Source organism: Anolis sagrei, chromosome 5 (assembly GCF_037176765.1).
Source record: "Anolis sagrei isolate rAnoSag1 chromosome 5, rAnoSag1.mat, whole genome shotgun sequence".
NCBI lineage: Eukaryota > Metazoa > Chordata > Lepidosauria > Squamata > Dactyloidae > Anolis > Anolis sagrei.
In genome coordinates, this window is record NC_090025.1 from 156,292,726 (window position 1) to 156,309,922 (window position 17,197).

Consider the following 17,197-nt stretch of genomic DNA (forward strand, 5'->3'; position numbering starts at 1 on the left):
TTTTGGAAGATCAGTTTTCTCATGCTTTCTCATGCTTCTCATGCTTTTTCTTTTGAATGGAATATACAGTAGCTAATGTAATGGATCATGGGTCTGACTGCTAACATCTCTTTGGAAATTGCTTGGCTTTACACATTTATTTCTGCTACAGATTATAAAGTATATCACAAAATTAATAACATAGGTTTTTATTTTTAAAAAAATCTGTGCATAATGATTCTATGGATATCAATTCCATGAGTATTTTAAAATATTTTATAATATCTTGTCACATTTATAAGGTGGAAAATAGAAATGGCATCCATTTTTCATGATATTGTTCTGAACTGATGCTCTGCAAAAGAATGTGTGGTTAGACACACCTTTTTTCCATATTGTCACTGATAGATAATAATTCTAACCTTTCCTGGCATTTTTATTGTTCACAATTGTTTTGCAATAAAAAACCCAATACTTTGCTTTGCCTGGAACAAAGATTGGTATAAATATAGAAGGGGGGGGGGGGGAGACCAGATTAGCAATGCAAATTTCAAACAGAAGGAAAGATTAGGCTACTAGAACAAGTATATTGTTATTTTAATCAGCACTCACATAATATTTCATGTAATTGAGACTTAGTGCATTGTTAAAACTCAGCTGGAGAACTAAATGTCTGTATGGATTACAGGAGGAAACGCTAAAGCAGAGTCATAGCAGATGTGTCTGGCTTTTAACAGGATTATTTTCTTGGATATATAGCAATGGACTCATCCTAATAGTTTCAGAGGAACTAATAACTTTTAGAAATATGTTAATGGCAAATGTGCCAATGTAAAGAATTAGAAGATTAGCAATGCATTCTTTTGCACTGAAACTAGAGTATAATAAATGTATCTCAGGTGACTCAGGCTGCAGTGATTTTTATTGCAGATTAAAGCTTGATGGTCCTTTGATTGGGCGATTAAACCTTTAGAAATTAAAACCCAGTGCGAAAGTTTTCAGTGCAATTGAAATGCAAACACTGAAACAAGGATAATCCTCTTCCTCTCTCCCCTCCTCCTCTTCCTTTTCCCCACTTTTTCTCTCTTTATCTCCATGTTGTTGAAAAGATAACGTAACCAAGAGGACCATGATTTATCTTGGGCAAAACAGCTTGAATAGAAAAAATGGTCTTCCAGAATCCAGAGCAAAGGAATATCCGGATGAATATATTGATGCTATGACAATCATATACTGAAGTTATGAAAATCTTATACTGATGCTATGACAAAACAGGTAAGAGAGAATCATGATCAATTAAATATCCCTAATGGCAAGCAGAATTATGGTGCCACTCGGTGCGTGTCAGCTTAGAAGCCCAAAAGGGTTTATTCCTATGCAAGCGTATATAAAATAGCAGCATTAGACTGGGGTATTGTGAAGCAATGAACACTGGATGAGAATTTCTTCATGGTGCAGCCAGATACAGAATACAGGATACAATTTGTAAGAGTCTTAAAAATGTTTTTAAAGCAGGCAAACCATTACAGAATATCATTTAAAGAGGACGAGAAGTCCTACCAGGGAGTAAATTCCATTTAATGTAATTGATCTTTTTTTCTGAATTGCTGGGTATTTGATTAAACTATTAAAATATACATATTTATTAGTTTAAAGAAAATAATATTTGATTATGTTTACAAAAATCCCTTTCAGGATAGATTCCAATAATAGTTAATTCTGTATATACTGTACACTTTGGAGAAGGTGTTAACAAAATTGCATTTCATGTGTTTGTATTTTGACATTTTCAGGGTTTAACTAAACTGTAATATTTATCCTATATCTATTTACCTATTAATTCAGAGTCAATAACTTAGGTGCATTAATTATTAATTAGGCACCTGTTGATTAATCGGATCAAGATAAAAAATTATTTATTAGTTTTTGTCACATAAAAACTTTCATGAGTGCCTTTAGTATTTTGATTTAGATTTCCAATGGAATAAAGAGCATTTATCAAAATACCTTAGCATAGTAAAATAGTTGATCAAAATTTTGCAAATGTTCAAAAAGTTTGTGAAATCTTGTGCCAAGATTCACTATTAGCCTTGAATTTTGCAAACCCAGCCAAATATTGAGTAATTTTATTGGCAAAAATAGAAGCCTAAGATTTCAGAGCAGGACATAAACAGATATCTGGGGTATAATAAAGTTTTACCATATTTTAATTTTATCAGAGAGATTGCAGAGTTGATTATTGGTTTGAATATCTGTAGCAGATTTTTATAGTAGAGTTTGTTCTACTATAACAATCCTGAGGCCCCCTGATGGTGCAGCGGGTTAAACCACTGAGCTGCTGAACTTGCTGACCGAAAGGTTGTCAGTTCGAATCCGGGGAGTTGGGTGAACTTCCCCTATTAGGCCCAGTTTCTGCCAACCTAGCAGTTCGAAAACATGCAAATGTGAGTAGATCAATAGGTACAGGCTTGGCAGGAAGGTAATGGTTCCACATGCAGTCATGCTGGCCACATGACCTTGGAGATGTCTATAGACAATGCTAGCACTTTGGCTTAGAAATTGAGATGAGCACCACTCCCCACACATGACTAGACTTAATGTCAGGGAAAACCTTTACCTTTAACTTACCTTTTTCCTTTGCTATTGTTCTTTCAATTTATCTGTTATACAGAATAAAGAAAAAGAATTATGTTAACTATTCTCAAATTGTCTTTTGTGAATACTTTCCTGAAGCACAGAAAGGAATAGATGATGTGACTCTGTGACTTTATGTTTCAATGAGCATTTTTCTCAACCATTCTAATAGGATCATGTGGTTGTCTCATCTGCACCTGATCAGCTGACTAAATGAAGAACCACCGTAACTTTTCCTACCACCTTCCTGTTCAGCACAGTGTTGTGTTTTTGTGTCTGACCCTGTGGTGACATCATACTCAGTATGGCACAGCATTAATAATGAATTCCACCTTAATTAATCAGTTTTAATTCATTCTAATTATTGGTTTCCTATCATGTTTACTTCTGTTGCCCTTGATCTTCTTACATTTTGTCTATTTTAAAAATTTAAACAGAGAAGAAGAATGATCAGAGTAGGCTAATAACTCAAGGCCCACCTTTAACTGGTCTCAGTGACTTGCTGACAAATTATTGGCCAATTCATCACTAAAGCCACAAAGGTCTAGCCTTGAATTAAAATTGAAGAGTATGCTTCCTGAATGAGATTTGTGCTTGAGAAGACATTACAGAAGGAACATGGATAAAATGAAAATTTTATTTATTTATTTATTTATTTACTTTACTTTTATACCGCAGTTTCTCAGCCTAACAGGTGACTCAATGCGGTTTACAACAAAGGTACAACAGTCAACAATATACAATTTAAAACCATAAAAGCATAATACACAATCTTGACACAACAATAACCCAATGCATCTCATGACTAAAATTGTGATCCAGTTTCGTCGTCCATATTACCATTCCTGTAATCATCACATTCATTGCACCGATTAACCAAATGCCTGTTCGAACATCCAGGTTTTTAATCTTCTTCGGAACACCATCAGCGAGGGGGCTGATCTTTCAAAATTGTGTAGTTTAATGGTGAGAATCACACAGCCCCCTGAATGTTGCTGTTCTACAATTCCCAGAATTCATCATTATTGGCAATGCAAGCTATGACTGCTATGATTTGCGGGCCAACAACATCTGGAGGACGATGTGATTCCCAGCCTGCTAGCTTGTTATTTTAAATGTTACAACGTACTATTATTTATTTATTTACGACATTTGTATGCCGCCCTTCTCACCCCGAAGGGGACTCAGAGCGGCTTACAAGGTATATATTACATACAATATATTATATTATTAGCATAGTACAATATCAGCATTAAACATTGCTATATTGCACCATATCACTATATCATAATATTATTAGCAATATTACATTTAATATAAATATATAATTATAATATCATATTATTATTATTATATTGCATCACATTATAATATTATAAATATTATATGTATATACAATATATTATATTATATTATTAGAATAGCACAGGAGACAAGGTGGAACTGTCCCCTGCCCCCCCCCCCCCCCTTCACTCTGGCCTATTCTACTATATACTATATAATATACTACCCTATTTGTCAAACAGTTAGCCCTCCACATTTGTTGATTTAAGCTGTGAAGACATAATAACTTGAAAAAATTATTAATATGGTCTCTCTAGGAGACTCTGGATTCTCTAGTACAGGGGTCCTCAAACTCCAAGGTCATTTACCCGGCCCCCGCTCAGGGTCAACCTAGGTCTGAAACGACTTGAAAGCACACAATGACAAGAATCCTATCTAATCAGCCAAAAGTAGGCCCACACTTTCCATTGAAATACTATTAAGTTTATATTTGTTAAAATTGTTCTTCATGTTAATTATTGTATTGTTTTTAAGTGGGTTTGTTTTGCACTACAAATAAGATATGTGCAGTGTGCGTAAGAATTCATTCTTTTTTTCAAAATATAATCTGGTCCTCCAACAGTTTGAGGGACTGTGACCTGGCCCTCTGTTTTAAAAGTTTGAGGACCCCTGCTCTAGTACAACACTATGGTCAAAACGTGGTGGAAGTTGACTATAGGTGTTTCCTGGATGATCTAGATTCCTAGAGAGAAGACACAACTTCTAGGATAACTTTATGATCAACTTCTTGGAGATGTTGACTATAGGGTAACACTGGAGGACTAAGAGATTTCTAGAGAGATGTTCACTTGGATTAAAAAAGTGTTTTCCACTCTTGCAGGAATTTATCTCCCTAGTTCCAGTGAATGTGGAGGGCTGATACTTCCAGAAAGGAGGTCGAATTGTGTTACCATTCGTGGAGAGTGCTAGGTAAGAGCACGGCTGCCTGAAATGTATTGCTTTTATATAATCATTTCTATAAGAAGGAAAAGCTTTTGTTTGGCCCTATCATGTCCAAATGAATTAGTGAACTGAGCTCCATTCCTCTTCAATTTAAAGAAAAATCTTTCATGCCTATAAACTGGATTCCAATTTTGGTTTTTCATTCATAGATGGTGACCTTTTATTTTTATTTCTTTGAACAAAGAGGTAAAAGTGGATCTGGAAATGTGACACAAATTATAATGTGCAAAGTAGGCAGTCAAGATACAATCTCGTATGAGACACCGAAAGCTGCGAGTTTGAGAACCACTAGTCTATATTCTCCAGTATGCCTGTACAGTTAATGAGCTCTTTGCTAGATGAGACAGGGAAGGAAGCTTATGCTCTCTCTGTATAAGGGAAGTGGAGATCCTGCTTCCTCTTTGCATATTTCTAGCTAACAAAGGTTAGAAATAGCAATGTTGAGCCCAGCTAAATCTTGGTATTACATCCCCTGCATAGTTAAGAGTTTCTATCTTTTAAATGTGATGTATGTTATTAAAATGATAATAAATATGCAATCTCCTGTCCTATTCAATTTATTTCTCCTTTTCATCAAAGATGAGTTTCCACTGACTCTGTCAAGATAGAGAAATCTTAAGGCATTGTAGCACAGAAATTAAGCAGCCTCAGGCAGCAGCTGCCTTCTACCTAGTCCTTTCATTTGCACTTAAAACACCCTTCAGGGGGAAAAAAAGCCTTTTTATGGGACTCTATGAAAAAAGTGAAATAGGATGAGAACTGAACTTGTGATTGGGCCAGTTAGATGATTTTGGGCAGGGAGGGAAAGAAAAAGAGAAACTCTGCAGTGTACCGAACACATATACTCTTAAGTCTTGGATTATCTCTGTATTTGAAGCAATCCTTTACTTTAAAAAGACACATAATTGCCTCTTAGTTATATCCCACTCTACATGTATAATGATTCTATTTCTTTTAAAGATTTTCATATAGATAATTGCTACCTGTCAGCTTTTACTGTCAGGCTTTTTCAAACATTGACATTGTCATATAAACACTCTTAATGTATCATTTGAAATAATTGTATAGCTAAAATTATATGACACTGTTTCTATTAAATGCCTTGAGCAATCACACCTAGATTACAGGTTTGTTCAGACGTACATATACATACATATGCCTGTCTGAATATATTTTCAGTTATTCAAACCACATATAGCATTTGGAGCTAATCCTACCTGTTTGATTTTTCTAATGAAATATATCTGCTGCTTGTGTACCTTGAAGATTGTTTAATTTAAACCATGGAAATAATGGAAAAGAAATGAAATGGAAAATACTGTCCTAGGTCTCTGCATCATAGGACTCCTATACAAATGCTGGGCATGTCATATTTGGGGCAGTACTTTAACCAGCATGGCTAGTGGGAGGTGCGCCCCCCAAAAAGTAACCTCACCTATCTGTGTAGTGCTTCTATTTCGATGCCTTTCTTGGCAGATAGTTATTGAGACATTTTCTAGATGTTCAAAGAAGACACATTAAAATATTGCTATGTAAATAGTTCTAAACAATGCCATGCTTTGTTCTGCCCAATATGGGGAGTGATTTTTCCAGACAAAACTCAAGTGAAACAAAAATGTCCTCTCAAATGTAGCCTACTTCCATTTGCTTTATTATTTTGCAAATATGGAAGGCTGAGAGTAAGTCAAGACAACAATTCTGTCTCATTAACACTTATTTTTTGGACCTGGGCATTTTGAAGCTTATGGAATGAATACCTTGAGTCTGCATTCATGAATATTCCTTATGTTCAATACACTGGAATTCCTTTAAGGGTTAGCAGTAACCCTAGATTAGGTCTTTAAAATGAAGTGAGTTTGTGAAACAATTATCAGTTTAAGGAATATGCTCACTGACAGTTGACAATTTGGATCTAAAAATCAAACAAGTTTCAAAGTGAAACCTGACCACATAAGGTTGTATCAATTATTTTGACTAAAAAGAGGTTGATTTCAATTCATTTTCATGCACAGGATTATAGGGGGGCAGGGTTAATAACTTTTTCAGCTTTTGACTGAAATATGCCAGTATTTATTCTTTTCCTCGTTAATTTTTTTAATTAGTATTCTGAGAATTTTAGGTAGAAAAAACAATTATTTTTCAAGCCCAGCTTCTCAACACATTTATAGATATATTTGTAACAATCTATATGTGAACTTCATATAATGCCTTACAGAAAAAAGCATGCATTAAAAATATGGAAACAAGGAGCAGCCTTTAGGTAGAGCCATTTGGACCTTGTCACATTGATGAGAGGCAGTGGGGGTGATTCGCCAGCCTCCATGGTGAATGCGCAGGGCAGCGGAGCACTCCTGTCACCCCACCTTACCCACAGCAATACTTTTCTATCACATGTAGGGAAATGTCATCAAGCAGCTTCCCCCTGCATTGGCCCCCTTGCCCCCTACAGAACATGGGAAACCTCCTGTGTTCTGGGTGAAGCGTCGTAGGACTCTTCACAACAGTTGATCAACAGAGCCCCACCGGAAATTAGTGTGCATCATGTGATGGGCGGTGTGGGGATCAGTGGATCAACTGTGCTGCAAGTGTCCTTGGATGCTTGTGAAGGCACATGAGATGAAGTTGTAGGTATCCCTATCAGAAAAGCATTTCACACAATAAACTTCAGTATGATTTTTAGAAGAATACCTTACATGACATTTCATTTAATCACAAATTAGTCATAAATTGTACTAAAGAGCTAGTAACTGTTTCATATGGTACTTTGATTTGAAATGATCTTTAGAATTGTTCTTTAATTTACACAGTGGAGCAAATTATACAAAACAAAAGAAATAGTAATGGCATGATTAGTTTAGTACCTATGTTGACATCAGGTTATCAAGTGTGCTCAAAATAGTAAAAAGAACTCTGATGCTTTGGGGATATTGACCTGCTCCTTTTTTGCTAAACTATTCACAATGTTTTAGAGCCTGAAATTGAGCTTCACCAGACTAAACCCTTTAAATCAAAGTCCAAACTATTTGATTTATGTTTCCTACTTAATATCTATGCGGTTTCTCTGCTTGTGGTGTCTCCTGAAGCAGGGCCACTCATCCTGTTGCACATATATGAGACATACTTCTCAATTATGGTTGCTGTGAATACCAGAATTTGAAATATTAGGGAGAAAGGTTAATTCATTGATTCTGGTTGTTTAAAATGTAGCAATTAACTTAATGTTGTGAGATGATAGAAATAAATTTATTATGTCATATTTAATTGGTTCATTAGTGAAATCATTCATTTTTTAAAAAAACTGTGGTATTTATGTAGAATGGCATATTTGGTTATCACACTTGCTACTAGTGGTTTAATTTATTAATGATTTCTTCAAAAAGGATGCAATACTTCCTCATTTAATTTTTGAAGAAAACAATAAGTGATTTCAGCAGTTTGCTTCCATTGTGAGAAAGTGTTCAAAAACTGTGTTGTTTTCAAACTGCAAAGCCTATTTGCAGTTTCTCAACCATTTTCAAATAGTTTGGAATATTTTTTCATTCCTATTTCTAAGTTGCTTTCCCCAAAGTGGACTTTTCCAGATGTTGAAATGCAAATCATACCAATGCACTTTTGACTAGAATGGCAGAATTTGAAGAGTAACACCTCTGGAAAAGGCCAGGTTGAGGGAATCAGTCTTAAAGCCTGGGATATAACAACTCTGGTACATGCACATAGTGCATTGATTCTATTGACCACTTGCAGTAACTGGTCAATAGAGTATATGTATGGCACATGATGACATTATAATGCATGTAATGATATCACCATCTATGTTATCTTGAGAGAAAAACAACATTCCTAAGACCTTGAGTGCAAATATATTAATGGATATATTTTCTCCTTGCCTTATCAAAAGAGGGTGTGCTATATCTAGAACAGTAGACAATATAATTATATGTGCAGCAAATATGCAGGGCAGATGGTGAACACAGCAATAGGACATGGTCACAGGTATTCCCAGGACCCCTTTATAAGCCACAAGGCCTTACCAGTGAAGAAGCTCTCAATAGTAGGGTATTTTTAGCAAGCTGTAAGGTTATGTGGCTTCATACAGAAAGGCTGAACATCTTTTGTATCTAACATCTTTTTCTGGGGTTCCAAGTTGACTACCCCCCCCCCCCAAAGATCAGGACTCCATGGTTCTCTGGTGTGCAAATGCTGGTTATTAATCTAGATACCAAGCTTGAATAGACATCTTTGTGAAGCCATATAAGGCATACACATTCCATACACTTCCAGAAAGTCTAAATGTGAACAATAAATAAATAATAAATAAAAATTTGCTGTGACTTGTGAAAAGATTACATGATATTTTAGAAGAAAAATAAATTTGAGCTAATATTGGCAAATTATGAGAACATGAATTTGCTGGGGGTAGGTACGTTGATAGATTCATTTTTGACATCTGTTAAAAATCAATACAGCAATTTGTAAAGTGTTTCCATAGAATTCGAGCTGCAACATGGCAAAGGCATTTATCAGTGACAGTTACATGGCTCCCATTCCTTTGCCTATTTTAATCTTTTTTAAACAAACAACTTATTTTTAACTATGTTTGAGATATTTAAAAAATCAACACGTCATTTCACAATCAACAAGACTGACATTGTAATAAACTAAGAATACTAACATGAATCTGAAGGACATAATTACATTGTGGAATTGTGTGAGAATAGGGGGAGATGTGCATGAGCTGTAGATATACTGCTCATATCCCAGTGGACAGAAACAGATAGGGACCTGCTATACAACAATACTACAAAGCAAGCTCAATATGTATGCACTGTGGTGATAGGATGCAGATAAATTAGAGTCACAGATCACCAAATGCTACTGTAATCGGTGAAATCAGAAATGCAGTGAGTATAGTTCTGAAAATGGATTTGCTTCCTCTTTTTTTAAAGTTAAGTATATAGTACTATTGAAGGAGGAAGGAATGGTTGGATCTGCCCCTCTTACTATGGTTGGGTTTCCCTTTTAGGGCTAGCTCCAAGTACATAGGTGCACACATTCAAATAGCACTGAAAGGGAACCAATCCCAGTATTCCCACAAAAAACCCCAATTTCTTCAATGCTCCCTGATCTTTTAGAAAACAGAAGTCTTCTCTTGCTTGTTTCTTCTGGAGTTACAGTTGTCCCCTTAATTGGAACTAATACAAGATTCCTTTTAGAAATGCCCCAACTGGTTTTCCTCCTGCCCCCCAACATCTTTTCATATTTCCTTGTCATGAAGAGAATTTTAGCATATTTGCCATTTTACAATTTTATGCCTGGGTGAACAGAATACAAAGGTTTTGGATGAATAAATGGAATTGTTTTTCATGTAAATAAAGGCTGTATCTTTAAAAATCCTCTTTTGTAGATAGTATTTTGCCAGCAAAGTCGATGTTGATATGTATTTGTAAATGCATTAACCTTGAATGTTCTTCTTGATAAAAATAAAACCTTTGTTCGGATGTGAATCAGCCTACAGCTCTAATATTGAAGATGATAATTATATTAAAATTCATCCAGCTTTTGACAATGCAGGCCAGTTCATTGCTGAGATGTAATTTAGATATTTTCTACTGAGTCTGCAATTCATGTACATTTTGGCCAAATTATCCTTGTTTCTTCATCTTATTTGCAAAGAGAGACTCCTGCTTATTGAACTATTACTGCAGGATCTAGCTTTCCCCCCAAATTACACACTTTTTGCATAAATGTGCCTAATTACCTGAATTCAGTTTTGATTAGCAGTGTTAATTGATGCAGCTGTGGATGGGATCTGTTTACCTAAATTACCATGTGCAAACAGCAATACGTCTGAAAGTGAATATGCTGAACTGAAAATACTAATTAGCTGAGACAGATTGTTATTCAAGTCACATCTCAGGGCCTTTTTAATGAAAGCTTGGATATGTCAGGGCTTTATGATATGCAGGCAGAAATGTCTATATTACATATGATTTCCTAAAGTTAATTCTCGAGAGCAGATGGGATGTCGGCTGGGCTTCTCATGACTTGCTTCTAGCGTTAATGTGGATATTGTGCTTTATTGATAACACAGCCATTGTTTTAGCATGTGCCTGCTCATGTGCACTCATGAGAACAGAGAGAGGCCCATTAAAAACTTGATACCATGCCACGTTGCTACATCCAAGCTGAAACAATTAGGCTTTTTTCAATACATTTACAAATTCTTTTCCTTTTCTACTATAACAATGCTTTAAATGTATGAAAAGTGTACTGCCAATTTAATAAAGACAGTAATGAATTCATGGAAACCAAGTAAGCAAAGAAATTGGTAAAAATTAATTGTTATTGCTCTTAACCTTGAAGCTGAAAAAAGCCATTTCAGTTATGTGAATGATGAAATGGAATATCTGAAATCTCAGCTTTTGAAAAAAAAAATACTACTGCAAGTACTATGGAACAAAAATGTGTTGTCTGAAGTTTGAAATATTCAGTTGTATGCATACAGTGTGCAGGCCTTCATGAAGGCTTGAAGCATATAGAGCTGATTGTATGACTGTCTTTGGAAGATGGTCATTGGAGAATGAAAAATTCTCTTAGATTGGTCAACAGTATGAAGATCTGAGCAGCCCGTCTAATTAATGACCTTGTCACACTACCAGTGGAATTGCCACGTGTCATGGTGAATCTGGTGACCCTTTTGGGGGGCACGGGGCCATTGCCCCATGCCCTGCATTACCTGGCTCCTGAATCAACTGATCTCCTGGGTGGAAGCATCAATCACATGGCTCCCCCCCCCCATGGATTTTTGTGGCAACACGGGAAGTCTCCCGAGTTGCCACAGTGGCAGAATGCACCAGCTCAACCCTACATCACCCATGGAGCCCTGCCAGCATCATTTGATGGGATCCAACAGGCTCAGTGGATGACATAGGGCTTAACCAGCTTAATGCCGGTTTAAGCCCTGTATGATGAGGTTGTAAGTGACTGCTTTTTTGGTTATAGGGCTTAGTCATTTCAGTTAAAGTGTGGAAACTATTAAGAAAGGCAGTATGAACTAGTGGTTTGAGTGCCAAACCAGTATTCTGAGAAACTAGAGTTTCAATTCCCACTGAGCCATGGAAGTTCATGGTAATGGCAAATTGCATCTGAAGAAATCTGTGATAGATTTGCTACTGCCTCAGGTTGCTATAAGTCAGAAATGATCTGAAAACACACATTAACAACAGCAACAATAAATGGTAAGCATTGTAAAATAACAGGAGGGAGGTCTTATATCTCTAGTTAGGGAAATAATTTCTTCCAGTGTGGGCGATGTTTAAATTGTCATGTTCCATATTTATGCCTGAATGGCTGAAAGATTCATTCCTTATTCTTCAACCCAATTTCCTTCTCCCATTTTTAGACTGATTTGAACTGTCCAGGTGACATTTGTAAGGGGAAATATTTCCTGTAATGCTTCCTACACATCCCTCATTTTGCCATTCATCACCTTCACTTTTTAACCCAGGCTACCTTGGATGTAGTCTGGCTCCTGCCTCTCCCCAATACCATTCTTCCACCAAGTATATATCTTAGCCTCTTTACTTTCTACCTGCTTAGTCAACTAGAAAGTTCCTCATAAACCTCACACACTTTTCAGGAGGTGAAGGCTGTTGTCTGGGCATGAAACCATCTGAAAATCAGTAAAGAAAGCCAACAACAACTAAAATTTGAAATCAGAAAGAGATTTTGAGTTACTTTCCAAGTGGAATAAAGAGAACAGAGAAAAATTAGAGCTTCTTATAAATTATCCTAAGGAGAAGATAAGCACATACTGCTGCTGCCTTACATCTTTCTGTAAGGAGTAAATACATTCCTGGGCAACAGACTCACAAATGTCAGCCAAATGACGTAACCATAAAGCTGACTTCAGTTTATTTTGGTTGTCCACCTTTTGTACAGAGGTACACATGTAAAATAAAAAGTATCACATAATAAAAATGAAGATGATCGAAACAATAAAAGTAATGAGGTGCAAATAACACTTTCACCTTTTCTTGTTCTTGACAAAAAAGGTGGCTCAAAATTTCAAGCAAAATGTGGAGAAAGTGGTCAATTGTCACAAGATACTTTTTTGCATTTTAAGATCTTATTTATTTGCGCAAAAATTACCTAAACACCTCTTCAGATTACAACACTACAAAAATGGTACTATCTGTGAGAGCTATTCAAGTAGAGAAGTGATAATATTCATTTCTGAGTGATCTACTTTCAATCTAATTTACCTCACTTGAAGAAACACTGTGAAATAAGAGACCAGACAACAAGTTATGGAACAAAGGGCCAATTATTGAACTATTTAAATTGCAATCGAAAGCAGTAAAAACTAACCTGAAGGGAGCAACAAAATGTACCTCTGGCCAAACAGCTGACCCCAGGGACAGTCCACTTAATGGCTTGCTGGCAAGACAGTCATTACTAGAAGGCTATTCCAGGGGCATTCCCTCCCGAGCTCCAGAACTCTATAAGAGAAAGCGACCCACTCCTTGTCCAGTCCCAAGGGGAAAATTCCAAAATACCCCCAAACCCCAAAACTTATCAGGGTCATCCCAAGTATCCCCCTTCACCCCCACATAGAGGGTCCCAAAGTGAACACCAATGATGTAGCACCACCACTTAATTAGTAGCACCACCCGAGCAAACTCCTTCCTCCAATGACACAATATGGGGTAGGCGAAAAAAAAAATCCTACCTTTAGGAGACGGGGAAAAATCCTACCGGTCCCCTAAGGTGACCAGCATTCACTCATAAAGTGCTGAGCGGGTGGGTCACTGGATAAAGAACTGAAGCAGGAAGGAGGGGCTAGCTGCTTAACTGTCTGCCCAGGCACCTCTCTCCTGCTTCAGTTCTTTATTCAGTCAATACATTAATACCAGTGTCTTATGGGGGTTTGAATTGCTTTCCCCCTGTCAAATCCTTTGGCTGCTGGCAAGGCATGTCTGTAGAGTGTAAGTTGTTGGCAACAAGTGTCTGGCATATTATGCTATTTATCTTGCTGTTTTTGTTCAGCCTACACAAATAGCTTATGAATTGGTGCAAATATTCCTGGAAGATAACACTATAGATGGTACATGGGTTGCATTTTTGAATGCAACACCCTTACTGTTGCAATCCAAGCCTGCCTCTTAGCGACATCTCTAGCATATTATAATGGGAAAATCTCATGCACCTGAAGCATTAGAAGGGAGAAAATGACACCAATGCCCTAAGCATGTGTACTCAGAAGTAAACCCCATGGAGTTCACTGAGGGCATGTAAGAAATGTGCTTAAGTCTGCAATCTAAGTGCCACATGTCACCCATATTATAAGAGTGAGAATTTTTGAAAACAAATGAGAAAATGGAAGGAATAGCATGAAAATATCAAGGTCAAATAGTAATGATCTTGCAGCATATTTTTAAACTGGTATGTAATCCCCTTAGGGCAAGAATGATGACTGTCTGTACAATGCAAAGCACAACAGCTCCAGTGAGCCTGCTCATAGTCTCTTGGTGCTACTGTAATATAAGTATTAAATAATTCAATACCAATAAAGAAACTGCAACGATAGAGGGAAGCAATTCTCAGCAGCTTAAATTGAAGAGGGATGATTAAATATTGAGGTTGGCAGAGAAAGTACAAATGCTGTACATTTCTGTAAAGATTGCAAAATAAAACTACTGGAAGCAAATTCCCTAATGTGCACGAGATATTGGCATTCTGATCTTCAGATTTGTGTGATTAGCACAGTGGTCACTTAAGTTGGTTCTGGGCAGGGGTGGGTATTATGTCTCACCATGGGCTGTGCTGCCAAGAGTGTTGCAATCCGATTGCATCAGGAGGGGTCTACATGTTCTCCATCCCAGTTTGAGTCCCAAGTTACAAGAGCTACAAGGTATCCAATAAACATCAGTAGTAAAACCTAACTGATCTTTATGTGTACAAAGCTGACTGCTTTGCAGTGGAAGCATCACCAGGTACTTATTTTTTCTGTATTTGTTTCATATAGCGAGTCTTTCTGCTGAATTGATAAATGTTGGCACATTTCTTCAATTGCAACCTTGTTTGTAACTGAATTTCAGACGGCAAGCCCAGGATATCCGAAGTATGATGTAGTAATACCCAAAGACATTTTTGGAAGTTTTCTCTCTCCCCTCCCCCAATTAATTGTAACCAAACTCTTACATTTAATATCAAACTGAATATGTTTTTGTATGTAACATGCAAAGTGGCTATTATAACAATGAAAACTAGAAAATTGTGTCTTCCCATATCAGTAAACTTTAAAACATTCAGCTAGTAGCTGGTTGAATCCCAGTCAAATTAAATAATTGTCAAGTCCAGCATCTCACTTTTGAAGATATCCTCAAAGATATTTGGGCAGCTTTGTAGAAGAGAAGAGGTGCTGAGGTATGGAAGAAGCTGCATGCCAGTGGCTTGAACTTAAATGGAAATAATATGTGGAATTTGTTCATGAATTCTCTTGGATTTTTGAATCTTGTCAAATAACTTATATATTTTTAGTTTTTGATATAAAAATATATCTGGGAAAAAAGCCTGATGACTCTACAATTCTCTACTTCCTCCATTTTATTTTCACACTTGTGATTTTGGAAATGTTCTGCATTTCATGTATTGTGGCTGAATTATCTTGTAACTATTGGTAATGGGTGGCTTCTTCCATGTCAGTAGAGCAGTATAGTCCTTCAGAAATTCAAGGAGCTAACTAAGGCATTGAGTTTATTGTTCTGACAGGGTTGAGTACCTATGAGGGCTACCTTAAGGTTTGCATTAAAATTCAGCAGATTCACAGCCTGTGTAACATGGACACAATTGGTCTCTGTTACTCTAAACATTCTTATTTCATCTCAGACTTGATCTTGGAAACTTTTTTGTTTAGAAAAGCATTATATGCTTTGAAGGGGAACACATGAAATAAGCTGCCTGGGTGGTGATTCCTCTTCAGCTGCAAGAAGTGCTATGTACAATTGGCCCTGGATCAGGAGCTGGCACTGGGCCTCACTGATCATGGCCACAGATATCTGCCACCATATAGGTTGTCATTTTCAGATTTCCTTGCCAACAATTAAACCCCTTCCCCAAGACCACACTGTTGGTGGTCTCTAGAGGCTGGTGTCACAGATTGGTCTACTTCTGTGATATTGGCCTACTTCCATGATATTGGTCTACTTCCATGGTATATCCTTCTCCAAATAAAAGTCTGATAAAGAGTCCACATCACACAGCAACATCACCCAGCAAGCTTACAAAAATACTCACAAAAAGAGCATCTTCTTATCAGATAGGTCCAAGGGCAATATACACGGCTCTAAATCTTTTTGTCTGTCCATGTCCTTCTCCCTTTCTCAATATTCTCTTTTTCAGTCCTCTTCCCCCAGCCCCATCCTCCAATGCTATATTCTTCCCAATTACCTGGCTGTTTGATATCAAATGCTCTGCATTGTTTTAGCCTCCCCTATCCTTTTTGTAATGTAGAAACAAATAGTTTAGTTTCTTTAAGTGTAGGGACCTCTTTTTTCCTTGCTCTCGTCTATCCTAGATAAAGAAAGATAGAGATAGAGATACACACACATACACATCTGAATTCAGCCCCGGCAGTCTTCATGATGCATGGAATCTTTTAGTAGGTATCCAGGGTTTGTTTGCCTTTCACCCAAGTTTGTTCTACATTAAATAAAGTTGGGAGATACTCTGGAGTATATAGGATGCTTAAGAGTATCTTTGGCCTTTGCAGACACCTGGACAGGTGGATCAGGAAGGTTCTATTCCAATCCTTTGTCTTAATGCACACTGTCACCAACACTCTTCCTATGTGCTGAACGGGTCAGATTAGGACACTAGTTTTGAATACTTATGGACACAAGTTTTGCATGATGGTGGCTCATACTGATATTCTATTTGGACTAGCAGTGATCATGAAGGGAACTAAGAAAATGGAGCACCCAGAACATAATTCAACAGGTACTTGCTCACAGAAGCAGTACAGGTTTTGAAATAAACTGGCACCTTTGAGGAATTTTTGTAATTTTAAAAAGAAATAGTAGCTTGGGTTTTATACAGTTCAAGATGGTATCTGCTGAAAATTTGGTATCATTTGCATTGGACGACTAAGAAAATAACTTCTAGACTAATATTTATTGACATTTATACTATACCTTTCCATAAAAGATCTACAATGATAAAAAAAATAAGAGGTATGGAGATCTCCTTTCAGGAGTTGGCAGGGATTTCACAATAGCAAAATGATATTTAAACATTT

The 17,197-nt window shown here is 36.8% G+C and overlaps 1 long non-coding RNA gene across 4 annotated transcripts in view; it reads left to right on the top strand.

Moving 5' to 3' along the window:
* Positions 1-17,197, top strand: part of LOC132776070 (uncharacterized) — a 121,627-nt gene that overhangs the window by 79,572 nt on the left and 24,858 nt on the right. For all 4 annotated transcript variants that reach the window (XR_009631583.2, XR_009631582.2, XR_009631585.2 and 1 more), the window contains 2 exons: positions 1,089-1,254; positions 4,778-4,866. This is a non-coding gene — a long non-coding RNA (uncharacterized lncRNA). The remainder of the gene's footprint in view (positions 1-1,088; positions 1,255-4,777; positions 4,867-17,197) is intronic.